The 16,940-nt window shown below is 43.6% G+C and overlaps 1 protein-coding gene across 1 annotated transcript in view; it reads right to left on the reverse strand.

The window, feature by feature from the left end:
* Nucleotides 1-16,940, reverse strand: part of ryk (receptor like tyrosine kinase) — a 319,820-nt gene that overhangs the window by 301,496 nt on the left and 1,384 nt on the right. The gene's annotated exons all lie outside the window — the stretch shown is intronic.

Raw genomic sequence — 16,940 nt, forward strand, 5'->3', positions numbered from 1 at the left:
ATTTGATACCTGGCGACTCTGAAAGCAATATCCTCATTAATAACGGTCATACTAATATCTGACTAAAGTAGACACCCCTGAAAGAGCAACATTATTGGCGTCTCCGGTGCCGATTGGCAACATTATTGGTGACGCTGGTGGGTTAGTATTCCACTTGTTATTAAAAGGGCAACAACACTTTTTGTAGAGTGCACATTTTCCCACAGGGATGTATTGTCAATGTGGCACTCAATGGGTATAGAACATAGAACAGTACAGCACAGAACAGGCCCTTTGGCCCTCAATGTTGTGCCGAGCCATGATCACCCTACTCAAACCCACATATCCACCCTATACCCGTAACCCAACAAACCCCCCTTAACCTTACATTTATTAGGACACTACGGGCAATTTAGCATGGCCAATCCACCTAACCCGCACATCTTTGGACTCTGGGAGGAAACCGGAACACCCGGAGGAAACCCACGCACACAGGGGGAGGACGTGCAGACTCCACACAGACAGTGACCCAGCCGGGAATCGAACCTGGGACCCTGGAGTTGTGAAGCATTTATGCTAACCACCATGCTACCCTGCTGCCCCTGTTACCCAAATCCCCATATCCCAAAATGTCTGTCAATATCTGAGATATACAAGGTCATATCCACCACCTGTACAAGGCTTAAAGTCTCAGCAGCCAAAGTGCTTTTGGCCACTCTCCTTATTTCCTTTGTTTCCCACACAAGAGGACATTTACCATTGTTCCCCAACAGAAAAATTATAAAACCTCCTGCGCTTGAAACTCCATCACATAAATTTGCATAGGGTGCACCACTATAAACTATGAGTTTCAAGATCCTAAAATCACCTAAAACCGGGAACCTCAAAACACACTCTTGCTTTTTAGTTTGACCAACGCTTTATTTGCCCTCATTATGTCGTCCACTTTAGGATCATTCATTTTTGTATTCAACTTCAAGACATCAAAACTAACGTCCGGGCTAGTCTGTCTACCTAACCAATTCAGTTGCCCAATTAAACTTTGCAGTTGCGCGTTTTCCATCTTTGAAACAACTGCGTCTTTTTGTGAAATCCGACTACGACTAATTGCTATTGGGCTGATGCTCTCCAAACAAGTTGTTGACGTAAAGTTGTCCCTAACTTAGTCTGTTCGATTTCCAGTCCAATATATTTAGATGCACCGGAAGCCTGACTTCCAACCCCGAATTCTTTCCTCAGCCCAGAGATTACAATATCTTCGAAATTGCTAGTCCCACCCCACAAAAAAATCATCAACATGCATCATAAAGATGCCAGAAGGATTTCCCTTATGGTGCCAGTAAAACATTGCTGGATCTGGTTTCAATTGGCAACAGCCTAACTTTAACAAAACTGACCGACCGAAAAATACCAGACTCTAGACACATGATTTAATCCATATACACTTCAGAATTCAACTTCCAGAGTACCTCTTCTGTGTTAGCTGCCCCTTTAGAAGAAAAATGTATCTCTGAAGCTGATGCCCCTGCAAAAAGGCAGCTTTTATATCCATAGATTTCCATTCCCATGCCTTTGTGGCTAATAGAGCCGAGAAGATCTTTAAAATAATCTTTCCTTCCGTAGGTGAATCTACCCTTAAATCCTGATCTAAATTTTCTTCAAATCCCCTTGCCACAAGCCTGGCCGTTGCCTTATAAGTTCCATCTGGAAGAATATTTTCTGTGCAAATCCATCTGTGGGAGAGAGTTCATTGTCCCCTATCCGGTACTTCTGTGTATACCCCAAATTCACTCCAACCATGCAGTTCTTGCTGTTTGGTATCTTCCACAGCCTGCTTTATTGCATGTGTGACATAAGGGCCATAGGAATTGAATGTTTCCCCAGGAAATTCTTTAAGGCCTCTATTATCTGATCAAATAAGGTATCATTATCCGCAAACGTAACTCCTGTCAAAACCAGAAGCCTACCATATTGGACACTCTTGCACAGTCACGGGCAGCACGGTAGCATGGTGGTTAGCATAAATGCTTCACAGCTCCAGGGTCCCAGGTTCGATTCCCGGCTGGGTCACTGTCTGTGTGGAGTCTGCACGTCCACCCCGTGTGTGCGTGGGTTTCCTCCGGGTGCTCCGGTTTCCTCCCACAGTCCAAAGATGTGCGGGTTAGGTGGATTGGCCATGCTAAATTGCCCGTAGTGTCCTAAAAAGTAAGGTTAATGGGGGGATTGTTGGGTTACGGGTATAGGGTGGATACGTGGGTTTGAGTAGGGTGATCATTGCTCGGCACAACATCGAGGACCGAAGGGCCTGTTCTGTGCTGTACTGTTCTATGTTCTATGTTCTAGTCCAGTAACATAAATGCCAACACAGACTGTGAAAATTCCAGGCGGTGTTTGTGCAGCCTTCTGTATCGTCAGCTAAATTCCATTATGTAGTCCTCAATAGAGATATCCTCTGTTTTACGGAATCTATCGAATTCTGACCAGGCTTCGCACGCACTTAACAAGTCATCCTTTTGATAAATCTTATCCATAAAATGTAATAGAGTCTCCAGACCTTCAGAGTCTAACTCTTCCAATTTCAGCTCAGAAAACACTTTGCTCCGGATTTTACTGTCATAAGGTAGAGAAAGAGCCAATGTTTCCTCTTTCCCAGGGCAGTTATCTTAGTCCACATAACAACTTCACTTCTCCATTGGTCGTACAATCCCCTTTCAGAAAATAACGGGGGATAGTCATATCCGGCCATCTTTATCCTAGGTTCAGCCACATTTTCGTTTTTCCTTCTCACTTGATGTTTTGTTTTCTTGGAAATGTATCTTTCAATCCTTTACACAGCAACCATCCTCTGCTACCACTGTTAGCCTCGAGCTGCTATTGAGTAAAGAGTCAAGAGATCTGCTCCTTTTCCCAAACACCTTTACTTGGAACACACTCAGCACCAAACTCTATCATCACATCACTTTCCCCAAAGGTCACCTGTACCCTCTTTACATATCAGTGCCAATTATTGGATCAGAGACATCTAATTGAAATGTTTCTTAACCCATTCCTTAACATCAATCACTGCTTTAAACAGTCAATATGTTTTGCATCTTTCAGAGTGCAAAGTCTCCAGGATGTGGGGTTTCATCAACAGCATTAGGTTGGAGAAACAGAAATAGAAATAGAAAATTGCTTATTGTCACGAGTTTCAATTAAGGCTTCAATTAAGTCACTGTGAAAAGTCCCTATTCGCCACATTCCGGCGCCTGTCCAGGGAGGCTGGTACGGGAATCGAACCATGCTGCTGGCCTGCTTGGTCTGCTTTAAAAGCCAGTGATTTAGCCCAGTGAGCTAAACCAGCCCACAAGGGAACAGGGCTTGTTCCCTTTAGCGGAGATCGCCTAGCGGTAGCTGTACACGGTTAGATTACAACCTGTCAAACTACTTTCATTGACTGGTATACGAAGATGTGGGGTCAGGTGGATTGGCCATGCTAAAGATCAAGAATCAAGGAGGTAAATGGAGTTGACTTTCAGATCAGCCATAACATAACTGAATGTGTATGTATCAAGCTTGAGGGGATGTATAGCTTAATCCTCTTGTCATGTTCTAATAGCAGTTATCTGAAGTACTGGTCTGGAATTTAAGTTAAATCAGGAGTGTGATGCAATAGCCTCCATTGCCTAGATTGCTGCAGCTCCAACAACAGTCAAGAAGCTTGACACCATCTCGGAAAAAATAAATTCATCCAATCGCCCATCACCCACTTTAAAGACCGACTCCTTCCATCGCATCATCAAGATGCACTACAGCAACTCAGATTTGGAGACGACAAGAATATAATACATAGAAGAATTAGGCCATTCAGCCCATCAAATCTGCTCAATTATGGCTGATATATTTCTCATCCCCATTCTGCCTTCACCTCATAGCCCCTGCTCCCCTATTAATCAAGTGCTTCTCTGACAGCACTTGCCGATGTAGCCATCTAAGATGGCCACCTGCAAAAGACCATGGGAATATGGCCAACCCAGGACTCAAACAGATACAGAGCCGATGTGTATCTGAAACACAGGTAACCAGGCCTGATGAATGAAAATGAAAATCCCTTATTGTCACGAGTAGGCTTCAATGAAGTTACTGTGAAAAGCCCCTAGTCGCCACATTCCGGCGCCTGTCCGGGGAGGCTGGTACGGGAATCGAACCGTGCTGCTGGCCTGCTTGGTCTGCTTTAAAAGCCAGCGATTTAGCCTTGTGAGCTAAACCAGCCCCTTCGAAACCCCCCGCTCGTTTGCATTTCAATGGCCCATTTTTCCAGGACAATAGAACTCCAATCAAGCAACCGGTATAGCCACAGACTGATTGGGCCACTCCCTTTACGCAGAAAGCCCAACTGCCAAGGTCAATGACCACTAAGGACCCACCCAGCTACCAAGGCACTCGCCCTATCGGCCAAAATCAAAGACAGTGGTCAGAGCCCTGTCGAATTATTGGGTCCAAGGTTAAGGACCGCCCCAAAGTGCACAAAATCCCAGAGGAATAAAAGAGGACACAGCTATGTGTTCTGTCTCTTTTGGATCCGGCCTGTGCCAAACCAATTGTCGCAGGATCAGCTAACCAAGTTCAAGACCAATGATCGCTACCTGACGGATGAGCCCAGCAGATACAGAGCCACTTTCTTTGAACCAGCCAATTGAAATCCAGATAAAGGCCTTATCCATTTGCACAGTGCCGGTCGCCCTGAAGTATAGGTTATTGTAGCTGATAGGTGTAGTTTAACTCGTAGTCGATATTGTGTTAACTCTTGTGTATGTAAATAAACCATTTTTTGAACTAACTAACTGGTTGTATGATCATTTGATCGATATAAGGTAAGGCTTGTGGTTCACCAACATCATTATTATTAGCAACAGTATTGGTGAAGCTGTTGGGATCAAAACGAGCAACACCAAACTCTACCACTTAAAATTATAGTTCAAAAATAGGGGTCCTTGGAGATTTATCAAGCATCCATGAATGTTTACCAGGCAATGCTGGCCTCATAAGGTGGGTAAAGTGTTCAGGCCAGAACACTTTTTTGTGCATGCCAGGAGATGGGTGTGAACTGCAGTTACCACAAGCACAACGTAAAGTGAGCTAGGTGTGTCATCTGGGTGGAGAATGTGCAGGGAATATTTCAGAAAGCATAAGATAACAACATCTGTAGAAACACGTTTGAGAACTGTTGGCCTAGAAGATTAAGAACAGCAGACATTTGTATTTCATCAGCTTGTCATGTGGCCTAGCCAGCAAGCTTCAATAAACTATATTATAATGAAAACAAATCCCAACCGGCATTAAACAAAAATGAAATAACCAAACACTAACAATTCAAAGTATGAATACAACCACAAAAGGTTTTAAAACTGATTTATCTTTACTTTTCCAATTTAGATCAAATATTTCACCCTTCACTACCCCAAACAACCAATAATGATAACTTACCTACAAAACATTGCTGATCAAAATACCATTGATCACCAAACATTTCAAAAACTTGATTCCAATCAAACAACTAAAATCTCATCATGAGCTTTGCACCTCTGCTCCATCAACTAGATATTTCTACTTCACCAGTCAAAATGTTGCAGATCCAGGTGTCAGTCTTTGATACTAGGACTCTGCAAAATTCTTGCTTTGGAAATCTTTAAAACATCCACAGTCCCCTGTACACAAGTATTCCTACGACAAAATAATCAGTTACACATCAAATGCAAGAAAACAGAAATAACGATACAACTCAATTACTATCCTCAAATTTTCCCCATCTTGTGCTGAAATTCTCTCTTTTTTCCACACAATTACCCATAAACATCTCTCAAATTATTCCAATCTGCAAGTTCTATATACTTTAGGCAAGCATTATATACTGATGATTCCTGGCTATCTTACACAATTCTAATTTCCAATGCGACAACAGGAAATAAGAATAGAGTATTTGAAATTAAAGGATTTAGATGGATATTATTAGTGTCATGAACAGCCAAGTAGACAAATGAGAGGTAATACAAGCAAAACACCTGCGAAGCGGCCATAATGAAGACCCATGGTGACATGGATTGGATTGGATTGGATTGGATTTGTTTATTGTCACGTGTACCGAGGTACAGTGAAAAGTATTTTTCTGCAAGCAGCTCAACAGATCATTCAGTACATAGAAGAAAATGGAATTAAACAGAATTCAAGAAAATACATGAGAATACATAATAGGGCAACACAAGATACCAGATGGATTGGCCTCAATAGGATAGACAGTGTGGGCAGCGGAGAACAGGAATCAGTGCACAAAGATTGTTTACAGTGCAGCCAACTCTCAGAACAAAGACAGGTGAAAGACAAGGCTGTATTTACTAACTCAACTGAAACTTCTAACTTGTTAATTCACTCCTGGAATTACAGACTTAAAATAGATATATACGGTATTTACATTAATGATTGTTCGTACAATTCAGTTACACAGCAACCGTAACAAGTTATTTCCTGACCAGTGTTTTTCCACTCAAATATCACACAGATACAGACCTCAAAGGCATCAAAACACTTTATATTTTGGGCACAGACCCTTGTAAGTTGCTGCTTTATAAGGAAAACAAAAATACATTGTAAACATTTTACCAAGTGCCCGATCCGATCTTCTCTCCCTCCTAACGTTCATATAGCATTGTTGCACTTAATAATAATCTTTATTGTCACAAGAAGGCTTACATTAACACTGCAATGAAGTTACTGTGAAAAGTCCCTAGTCGACACACTCCGGCACCTGTTCCGGTACACCAAGGGAGAATGCAGAATATCCAAATTACCTAAAAACACGTCTTTCGGGAGGAAACCTACGCAGACACAGGGAGAATGTGCAGACTCTGCACAGACAGTGACTCAAGCCGGGAATCGAACCTGGGACCCTGGCGCTATGAAGCCATATTGCTATTCACTATGCTACCGTGCTGCCCATTGCACCAGCTTGAGTTTCTCTCTCTGATACACCACCCTTGCACTGTCGATTCCAGCCCCAGGTGCCCAGGAATTACAACACAAGTTAATGAACCAATAACTCTTGTAAAAATCCCCAAATCTTTAGCCCTTGATGGCCTAATAATTACAATCACCAGGTTTGGAAGTTGAAACGCAATTACTATTTATTTATAACAAGATTAAAGGTGAAATAGATAGTGAACTGAGACACACACACACACATATATACACACACAGGAGAGGGCAAAAACAATAAGGATGAACGTCAAAAGATCAGAGTCTTTGCTTCTTCCAATGGTAGCTTTGTAGAAGGCTTTGCTAACAGCACGCTGATTGAACAAAGCCTCTGGTTTACAGCTGATGGTGGTCTTCTTGGCAGAGAACTTCATTCAGGTACTTACAGGCCTTCTGTTGTTTAGTTCTTATCATAGAATCCCAACACTACAGAAGGGAATCAAACTAGACCTTCAACGTAAAAGTTCACATTCAGGCCTATTTCCTCCCGGAGACACTGTCTCACATCAAACCTTGCCTTCAGCTTGGGGTTTGAATTCAAGCCTTTGCAGTCTTGAGACAACAGCACCCAGACATACTGGAGAGAGAGTCAACCCTCACGGTGACTTGATGAAGAGAGTGTAGTTGAATCTTTTGCAAATCTTAGTTGGAATCCTTCACCCAGACTGCCAAACCAAAAGTGAAACGAAACACAAGCCTTGTGAGTCTGCAGAACTTCAACCTTCACTTTCAGGGGCAGCACAAGTGGATACCACTGTGGCTTTACAGCGCCAGGGTCCCATGTTCGATTGCCCACTGGGTCACTGTCTGTGCGGGGTCTGCACGTTCTGCCCGTGTTTGCGTGGGTGCTCCGGTTTCCTCCCACAGCCCAAAGACGTGTAGGTGAGGTGGATTGGCCATTCTAAATTCCCCTTAGTGTCCAAAAAGGTTAGGAGAGGTTATTGGGTTACAGGGATAGGGTGGAAGTGAGGGCTTAAGTGGGTCGGTGCAGACTCGATGGGCCAAATAGCCTCCTTCTGCACTGTACGTTCTATGTTCAATTTTCAATGGTCTATTATTACATTAATCTTTGGCACATGCTTTAAAACCTTCCTGTAGAGCCCAACGGGCTGCAGATTACCAAATGAGAACCTGTTCTTGTACCACTGCAACACAATTATCTCAATACTCATCCATTTCCTTCTGAACTAAGATCATATCAATTAAGAGGAGTAGGCCACTCAGACCCTCAAGTCTACTCTGCCCTTCAATAAGGTAGAGTCATAGTCAGAAAGATTTACATCATGGAAACAGGCCTTTCAGTCCGGCTACTCCATGATGCCCAGTTTCTATCACTAAGCTAGTCCCACTTTCCCGCATTTGGCCCACATCCCTCTATACCCACCCTGCCCATCTAACTGTCTTAACTGTTTTTTTTAAAGGAAAAAATTGTACCCGCCTCTACCACTGCCTCTGGCAGCCCATTCCAGATGCTCACTACCCTCCGAAATAATTTCCTCTCTGGTCTCTTTTGTATCTCTCTGCTCACATCTTAAACCTTGTTTTAGACTCTCACCGCTGGTCACAGGCCTCCAGTTTGAAAAACAACACTCCACAACCACTCTTCGGCTTTGGTTGCCAAGCCAATTTTGTATCCAATTGGCTACCTCACCCTGGATCCCGTGAGATTTTACCATTTGCCACAACCTACTATGCGGTACCTTGTCAAAGGCCTGGCTAAAGTCCATGTAGACAAAGTCGACTGCACTGCCCACATCTACCTTCTTGGTTGCCCCTTCAAAAAACTCAAAATTTGAGAGACATGACTTTCCCCTTACAAAGCCATGCTGACTTTCCCCAATTAGCCCTTGCCTGTAGATCCCTCAGAATACCTAACAATTTACCCACTTCAGAAGTAAGGCTAACCGGTCTGTCGTTCCCAGGCTTATCCCTATAGCCCTTCTTAAACAAGGGCACAGCATTTACTACCCTGCAATCTTCAGGCACCTCTCCTGTGGCTGTCAATAATTCAAATATCTCAGCTAGGGGGCCGGCAATTTCTCCCTGGTCTCCCACAACGTCCTGGGATAAATTTCATCAGGTTCCGGGGATTTACCTATCTTGATGCGTTTAATACCTCCAGCACATCCTTCTCTGTAATATGTACACTCCTCAAGACATCACTTTTTATTTCCTCAATTTCCCCAACATTCATGTCTTTCTCAACAGTAAATACTGACGATAAATATTCATTTAGGACCTCTCTCATCCCTTGTGGATGTGCAGATAGAGGGCGAAACCCACGCAAACACGGAGAGAATGTACAAACTCCACACGGACAGTGACCCAGAGCCGGGATTGAACTTGGGATCTCGGTGCATGAGAATACAGTGCGAACCACTGCGCCACAGATCTGCACATAGATGACCTTGTTTATCCTTTAGAGGTCCTATTCTCTCCCTCGTCACCGTTTTACCCTGGCTGATCGGATTGCGATCTGAACCTGTAGCCACCGAAGTTGGCCACTTCCCGACATAAAATGGAACATTGAATTGCATGCAGGGAAAATTGGACAATGTCAGAGAGGCAAGCAGGTTGCAGAACCACTCTGTGGATTCTGTCTGTGAAGAAACCAGACAGCATAGAAACTAACAAGCTGCGCATATTAATTGAGCGATTCCCGGTGATTCCCGGGCACAATGGACACTATTAAGAATAACAAAGGCCAAGCTAGACTCTTTGGCGCCAGCAGGAGTCCCGGACAATAAGATACAAACAGCCCCAAGAACCGCCCAGTGATCGAGGAACAGCCCCGTTATTGGGGAAATTCAAATCAATCGATTGGGAAGAGACCCAATCGATTGCAAGTTTATAGAGGGTCCGCCCAGATGGGCGCGAAACCCAAAACAGTATAAGACAGAGACCCCGACCCCAGCTCTCTCTCTTAGCCGGCCCTCCCAGCAGAACACCTTTGCAGCAGCTCTCCAGGAACTTGGACGTGAGAAGGAGAGGCCTGGCCAATTGCTACACCGACAAGCAAGTGTCATACAACGCACGCTACGAGAGTAGACACTTTAGTCCACACCAACTGGAAGCCTGCGGATCCAGGACAAAGCAAGAGGCCATTGTTCCCTGATCCGGCAGTTCCCTTATTCCAGATAAGTATTGGCCTAGTAGTGGTAGGAACAGTTTAGTCTTAGTATTATATGCATGAGTAGCAAATAACTGTGTAATAATAAACGTGTCTTGTTTGAACTTACTAACTGGTGTATTGAGTCACTGATCTGAACTTGAACCTCGAAGCGGTATCATAAGGATACCTGGCGACTCTAGATCTAAGGAATAAAACAGAGCCAATTGAGTGTAAAGCACACTCACCCAGAACGAGCAACAAACCTCACACTCCTGCTGACCACAGATAACCTTTCGGCCTCACGTTAATCAAGAATCTATCCACCTCTGCCTTAAAAATATTCAAAGACTCAATTTCCACTGCCTTTTTCAGCTCTCCTCCATCCAGCTGGAGGGCAACAGAGATAAACTTCAATACTTAAACTAAAAGTTACACAAACACAATTAAGCACAGGTTTTTACCTGCACAGAGGTCCTAATTGCAGAATGCATTTCAAAATACATAAGTCAGTGAAACATTGGCAAAACATGTTCAACTTGTTAGCAATTGCACCTAGCAAAAAATTTCAGTTACTTGCAAACCTAGAACTTACCCCAACTTGTCTCTGCCGCTGTTTATACTTCACCTGCACCTTCTCCCTCCTCACTTCAACTATCAACACACTTCTTTCTTATCTATTTATCTACTATTAAGTCCAGCAATTACAGGCTGTTGGTGAGAAAGATTCCAACTTTAATTTGAGAGAAAATAGTGACTTGGACAAATCCTGATTAATTATGGAACGCCTGCACAGATTTGTTGACAGAAAATCATGTTTAAACAGCTTGCTTCAATTTCTTCAAGAGGTAAAAGAGGGTTAATATGGACAATACTGGTGATGTGATGGACATGTACTTCTAAAATAAGAGAACAACATCACCCTCAGGCAGAGCAAAAAAGGTGACAACCCGTGTGTGCGTGGGTTTCCTCCGGGTGCTCCGGTTTCCTCCCACAGTCCAAAGATGTGCAGGTTAGGTGGATTGGCCATGATAAATTGCCCTTAGTGTCAACAATTGCCGTCAGTGTTGGGTGGGGTTACTGGGTTATGGGGATAGGATGGAGGTGTTGACCTTGGGTAGGGTGCTCTTTCCAAGAGCCGGTGCAGACTCGATGGGCCGAATGGCCTTCTTCTGCACTGTAAATTGTGTGTGAGGACTGAGGGTGTTGTACCTAAATGCGTGCAGTATACGGAACAAGGTAAATGAGCTTGTTGCACACGTTGAAATTGGCCGGTACGATGTTGCGGGCATCAGAGACTTGGCTGCAAGAGTATCAGGGTTGGGATCTAAATATACAAGGATATGTGTCCTATCGAAAGGACAGGCCGATGGGCAAAGGGGGCTGCAATATCAGTAAGGAATGAAGTTAAATCGATAGCAAGGAGCAATATAGGATCAGAAGGCACAGAATCTCTATATTTTGCCAATTCATTATGAGTTGTTATGTATTTTGAAATGCATTCTGCAATTAAGGCATCTATGCAGAGCTCTTTGTGTAACTTTCAGTTTAAGGATTGAAGTTTATCTCTTGCCCTCCAGCTGGATGGAGAAGAGCTGAAAAAGGCAGTGGAAGTGGAGTCTTTGAATCGCAAAGGTAAAAAGACCCTGATAGGAGTTATGTACAGGCCCCTAGCAGTAGTCAGGATGTAGGGCAGAAAATAAATCGAGATAGAGAAAGCAAAAAAAGGCAATATTACAATCATGGTCGACTTCAATACGCAGGTGGACTGTGAAAATCAGGTTGGTATTGGAAGTGAATCCCAAGAAAAGGAATTTGTGGAATGTTTAAGAGATGGATTTTTGGAGCAGCTTATGGTAGAGCCCAATAGGGAACAGGCAATTCTGGATTTGGTGATGTGTAATGAGGCAGACTGGATTAGGGATCTTAAGGTGAAGGAACCCTTAGGGGGCAGCGACCACAATATGATAGAATTTACCCTGCAGCCCAAGAGGGAGAAGCTGCAATCAGATGTAATAGTATTTCAATTAAATAAGGGTAACTACAAAGACATGAGGGAGGAGGGGCAGCACGGTGGCCTAGTGGTTAGCACAACCGCCTCACGGCGCTGAGGGCCCAGGTTCGATCCCGGCTCTGGGTCACTGTCCGTGTGGAGTTTGCACGTTCTCCCCGTGTCTGCGTGGGTTTCGCCCCCACAACCCAAAAATGTGCAGAGTAGGTGGATTGGCCACGCTAAATTGCCCCTTAATTGGAAAAAATAATTGGCTAATCTAAATATTTTTTAAAAAAAGACATGAGGGAGGAGCTGGCCAGAGTTGTTTGGAAAAGGAGTCTGGTAGGGAAGACAGTGTAACAGCAATGGCAGGAATGTTTTGGGGTTATTCAGGAGGCACAGCAGAAATTCATCCCAAGAAGGAGAAAACATGGCATCCATGGTTAACGAGGGAAGTCAAGGGCAGCATAAAAGCAAACAAAAAGGCATACAAAGTGGCAAGGATTAGTGAGAAGCCAAAGGATTGGAAAGCCTTTAAAAGTGAGCAGAGGACAACTAAACAAGCAATAAGGGGAGTGAAGATGAAATATGAGTGCAAGCTAGCTAGTAATATAAAAAAAAATAGGAAGAGTTTTTTCAATATATAAAAGGTAAGAGAGAGACAAAGTAGGCATTGGACCACTGGAAAACATGGCTGGAAAAGTAGTAATAGGAAACAAAGAAATTGCAGACAAACTGAATAGTTACTTTCCATCAGTCTTCACGGTGGAAGATACCAGAGCTCCAGGAAAATTATGGGACAGAGGTGAGTGAGTGACCATTACTGAGGAGAAGATTCTGAGGAAACTGAAAGGTCTGAAGGTGGATACATCACCTGGACCGGATGGCGTACACCCCAGGGTTGTAACAGAGATAGCCGAGGAGATTGTGGAGGCATTGGTGGCGATCTTTCAGGAATCCCTGGAGGCAGGAAGGGTCCGAGAGGACTGAAAAGTGGCTAATGTAACACCATTGTTTAAGAAGGGAGGGAGGCAGAAGATGGGAAATTATAGGCCGGTTAGCCTGACTTTGGTCATTGGTAAGATTTTAGAGTCCGTTATTAAAGATGAGATCGCAGAGTACTTGAAAGTGCATGATAAAATAGGACTGAGTCAGCTCGGCTTTGTCAAAGGAAGGTCATGTCTGACAAATCTGTTAGAGTTCATAGAATCATAGAACTTACAGTGCAGGAGGAGGCAATTTGGTCCATCGAGTCTGCACAAGTCCTTACAAAGAGCACCATTCTCGAGCCCACGTATCTACCCTATCCCCGCAATCCCCACTTTACATTTTTGGACACCAAGGGCAATTTAGCATGGCCAATCCACCTAACCCGCACATCTTTGGACTGTGGTAGGAAACTGGAGCACCCACCAACTGGAAACCCACGCAGACACGGGGAGAATGTGCAGACTTCGCACAGACAGTGACCCAGCCGGGAATTGAACCTGGGAGCCTGGAGCTGTGAAGCAACAGTGCAAACCACTATGCTATTTTTATTTTTAAAAAGTCAAGACCTCATGATGTTAAGGGCAAGATCCTGGCATGGATAGAGGATTGGCTGACTGGCAGAGAGTGGGGATAAAGGGGTCTTTTTCAGGATGGCAGCTGCTGACTAGTGGTGTGTGCAGGATCTGTGCAGGGACCACAACTTTTCACAACATACATTAATGATCTGGAGGAAGGAACTGAAGGCACTGTTGCTAAGCCGAGTGGCCCAATTGTGTTTCTACGTCTTATGGTCTAAAAGTCATTTTTTTTATATAAAGATTTCAAGTACCCAATTAATTTTTTCCAATTAAGGGGAAATTTAGCGTGGCCAGTCCACCTACCCTGCACATCTTTGGGTTGTGGAGGCGAAACCCCTGCAAACATAGAGAGAATGTGCAAACTCCACACGGAACAGTGACCAGAGCCAGGATCGAACCTCAGCGCCGTGAGGCAGCTGTGCTAAGCATTGAACCACTGTGCTGCCCTCAAGTCATTTGATACAGTGCCACACTTGGGAACAAAGTTATAGCTCATGGAATAAAAGGGACAGCAGCAACTTGGATACAAAACTGTTTGAGTGACAGGAAGCAGACAGGAGTGAACAGTTATTTTGCTGGCTGGAAGAAAGTTTGCAGCACATGCCCAGCAGCTGGTGTTTTGTTATCAGCGAGTATTTATTGTTTTCCAGGGTCAGATCTGAAATGATGGGATACTTGTTCACCCTGATATATGTATTAACGACCTAGACTTTGATGTGCAGGACATTATTTCAAAATTTACAGATGATACAAAACCATGAGAAGGATTTGCAACAACAGTTTCAGGGTATGGAACGTCAGTTACATGGATAGATTAGAGAAGTTGGAATTGTTCTCCTTGGAGAAGAAAAGGTAGAGGGGAGATTTGATCAAGGTGTTCAACATCATGAATGCTCTGGACAGAGGGAGAAACTGTCCCATTGGTGAAAGGATCAAGGACCAGAGAGCACAGATTTAAGGTACAGAGTGCAATTTGCAAAAGAAGTAATGGTGACATTGGGAAAAGCCTTTTCGTTCAATAAGTTGTTAGTCTGGAACGGGCAGCCAGAGTGCGTTAAAGGCAGGATTAATCGGGACATTAAAGTGTGAATTGGATTTCTCAAAAGACAGAATGTGGGAAAAGACAGGGGAATGGCAGTAGGTGAATTGTTCTTCCAGAGAGCCAGCACAGACATGATAGGCCAAATGGCCTCCTTCTGTACCGTAACTATTCTATAATTTTCCAAAACTGCACCTATGATTTTCACTTCAACTGGTCCCTGCAGTAACAAGTTCCAAATTCTATTCACTATCTGGGTATATTACTTCCTCCTGAATTACCTATTAGATTTATTTGAGATTATTTCATATTTATGAAATTTAGTCTCGTCATCCTCTCAAGGCGACATCCTCTCTATGTCTACCCTATTAAAGATGATGTGGAGATGCCGGTGTTGGACTGGGGTGAGCACAGTAAGAAGTCATACAACACCAGGTTAAAGTCCAACAGGTTTGTTTTAAACACGAGCTTTCGGAGCACTGCTTCTTCCTCACGTGTCAGTGTCTATATGCGTGATCTTCCTGGAGATCCTCTCCACTTTGAGCTGGCAGTTTGCGGTGTCGATGGTAGCCATGATGTGGAGATGCCGGTGTTGGATTGGGGTGAGCACAGTAAGAAGTCTTACAACACCAGGTTAAAGTCCAACAGGTTTGTTTCAAACACGAGCTTTCGGAGCGCAGCTCCTTCCTCAGGTTTGAAACAAACCTGTTGGACTTTAACCTGGTACCCTATTAAAACCCAGCTAGGTCAGGCTTTCTTGCTTAGTTGATTTTTTAGCTCTGGCACTATCCTCGTAAATCTTGTTTGTACCTTCTTCAATATCTCTATATTCTTTCTGTAATAAGGTTATTGGAACAGTCGAAAGATTCAATACAAGTTAAAAGTAACTGGTTTGATTTCAATTCTGGTATTTGAGAAGTAAAGTTGAATGCTTGTTTGAACGTTTCATTGCCTTATTAACTTATGGTGCTCCTTTTAATGATTTGTAAATCTGTTTCTCTTCCCGCATTTACTTTCTCCCAAGGTGTGTGGGACCTCATTCATTTGAGCAAAACGCACCACCCCTCAGTTCTCTCTATTGAAGTTAATTTGGCATTCACATGCCCATTCTCCAAGTTTAAGAAAATCTTATTGTTTAACTTCAACTTCTCCAACTGATCCAGTTAATTGAAGTTCTTCATTCCTGGAACCATCCGCGTGAATGTTTTCTGGAGCCCCTCTAATGTCTTCACGTTACCACATAAAACAAGAGCTCCAGGTGTGGGGGTAACATGGAGGAACTTCAGTTATGTAGATACATTGAAGGAGATGGGACTGTTCTCCTTAGAGGAGAGAGTCGAGGTGCTCAAAATCATGAGGCATATAGACAGAGTAGATAGGGACAAACTGTTCCCATTGGTGGAAGCATTAAGAATCAGAGGTTTAAGACGGTTAGCATGGATAAAGGATTGGTTAGTTAACAGGAAACAGATAGTAGGGATAAATGGATCATAGAATCATAGAATTTACAGTGGAGGCCATTTGGCCCATCGAGTCTGCACCAGCCCTTGGAAAGAGTACCTTCCACACGTCCACCCCATCCCCGTAACCCAGTAACCCCACCGAACCGTTTGGGCATGAAGAGACAATTTATCGAGTGACAAGGGAATCGAGTATAGAAGTAGGAAGCACTGCTACACTTGTACAGGGGTTTAATGAGATTGAATTTGAGGTGTACAGTTTTGACTCCTTCCTAAAGAAAGGAGAAAAGTGCATTAGAAGCATGGAGGAGGTTTATTCAACTGATTCCGGGGTTGACAGGAAAGGCTGGAATAGAATTTAGAAGACTAAGAGGTGATCTAGTCCAAAGATGTGCAAGTTAGGTGGATAGATCGTGCTAAATTGTCCCTTAGTGTCCAAAGGTTAGACTGAGGACTGGGTCTAGGGAGGGTGCTCTTTTGGAGAGTCGGTGTAGATCTGATGGGCCGAATGGCTTCCTTCTGTAGGAATTCTATGATCTTATTGAAACATACAAGATCCTGAGGTGACTAGACAATGTTCATGTTTCCCCTCAGAGGCACAGTATAAAATCAGGAGTCTCCAATTTAGCACTCCAATAAGAAGAAACTTATTTTCTCTCAGAGTTAGTCTGGAGCATTCTTTCCCCAGGGAGCAGCGGAAACTGGGTCATTGAGTATATACGAGTTACACAGATTATTCACTGACAAGGTGTTCAAGTGTTATGGTGGGGGGGGATCTGACAGA

This window comes from Scyliorhinus canicula, chromosome 13, assembly GCF_902713615.1.
Source record: "Scyliorhinus canicula chromosome 13, sScyCan1.1, whole genome shotgun sequence".
Classification (NCBI taxonomy): domain Eukaryota; kingdom Metazoa; phylum Chordata; class Chondrichthyes; order Carcharhiniformes; family Scyliorhinidae; genus Scyliorhinus; species Scyliorhinus canicula.